The 1,373-nt window shown below is 28.0% G+C and overlaps 1 protein-coding gene across 1 annotated transcript in view; it reads left to right on the top strand.

Moving 5' to 3' along the window:
- LOC106476702 (midasin-like) overlaps positions 1-1,373 on the top strand; it is a 236,786-nt gene that overhangs the window by 35,958 nt on the left and 199,455 nt on the right. The gene's annotated exons all lie outside the window — the stretch shown is intronic.

The following is a 1,373-nucleotide window of genomic DNA, read 5'->3' as shown; positions in this document are numbered from 1 at the left end:
AGACTTGTAACATTAACTGAAAGTCTGCCAAATTTCATGAAGATGTACTCACTATATTGAGAGTTATAAGTATTAAATCTATAAAGACTTTAAACAAGTACAAAAAAGTCACGTGGTCAGTCAAATTGATCAAGCTCGTATTGAGAATGTTAACTCTTTCAAGACGGGTCATAGATGAAAGGCCATATCATCTCGTTTATTGACTTGCATGCAAAATTTTATTAAACTACTATTTCATGAATTTATGTCAGTAAGTTTGGTATCAAACTGTAGATAATTCATATTTAAGTACTATATATTACTCAATTTCTTAATTTAAAAGCAAAAAAACAAAAACAGGTAAACATCAATTTTTGTGTGTCACGTGGAATGTTAAATGCAGCACTGGTTCAAATTTGCTAAGATATTGCTCGTGTAATAAATCAAACACAGTGGCACCCCTCCCATTTCTTTCCATTTTTGGAAATATTCACTTATATACACTTACTTCTATATATGACATGAATAACCAATCAGAACTTCAGAATGTTCCACTAATGGCTTTCTCAGCCATTTTAACAGACTTGGTGCCATTTCTTTCTTTTGAACCAATATTTCAATGAGGTAGGGTGTGTCTTTATTATGCTTGAAATTTAATATATTTTTAGACTAAAATACATCTTAGTTACTTAGCTTGATAAATTGTTGTGGAATTCTGTGGTGTTAATGTAGTAATTTATGATTTTTTAGTTATTCAAATGTATATATATAAAACCTACAAAAAGTATTTTGTTTCATATCCTCCACATGCTAATTTTTTAAAGGCTTAGCAACTGAGTACAAAGGTTGTAACTAGAAGTGATAATTGTTTGCTTTTTATTTAGTTACAGTTCTATGTTTTAAGAAAAATAAGTTTAAGAACTTATTTCAAAATAACAATAATCTATACACTCATATAATGTATAATAAATGAAACGTGACTGTATTTTACAAAATACTAGTCTACTAGACGAGTTACTTTGTACAGACCAAAGGTCAGTTTTATATTATTCGATACGGTAACAGGTGTGCAAGTGAGCCACGTCATTGTAACTTCTGTATTGTTAGCCAGACATGGCTGAAAGGTCAGTATAATAAAAATAATAAATATATATATATAAATGTATAATGTTATGAGATTTAAGCAATTTAGTCTAAACATTTATGTTTTTGTTTTATAATTTCTGTTCATTCTAGAATAAAAGAAGCATAATTTATATTTATTTCCTAATTTTTTATGGTGGTTGTGAGATGGCTAAATCTACAGAACCCATACAAAGATTAATTACTGTAAAATAACAGATAAAATATAAAGTTTTTCTTAAGAATAGTTTGATACTATTTGGACAGTTATA

This window comes from Limulus polyphemus, unplaced genomic scaffold, assembly GCF_000517525.1.
Source record: "Limulus polyphemus unplaced genomic scaffold, Limulus_polyphemus-2.1.2 Scaffold158, whole genome shotgun sequence".
NCBI lineage: Eukaryota > Metazoa > Arthropoda > Merostomata > Xiphosura > Limulidae > Limulus > Limulus polyphemus.
This window is presented reverse-complemented; position numbering and strand designations above follow the sequence as displayed.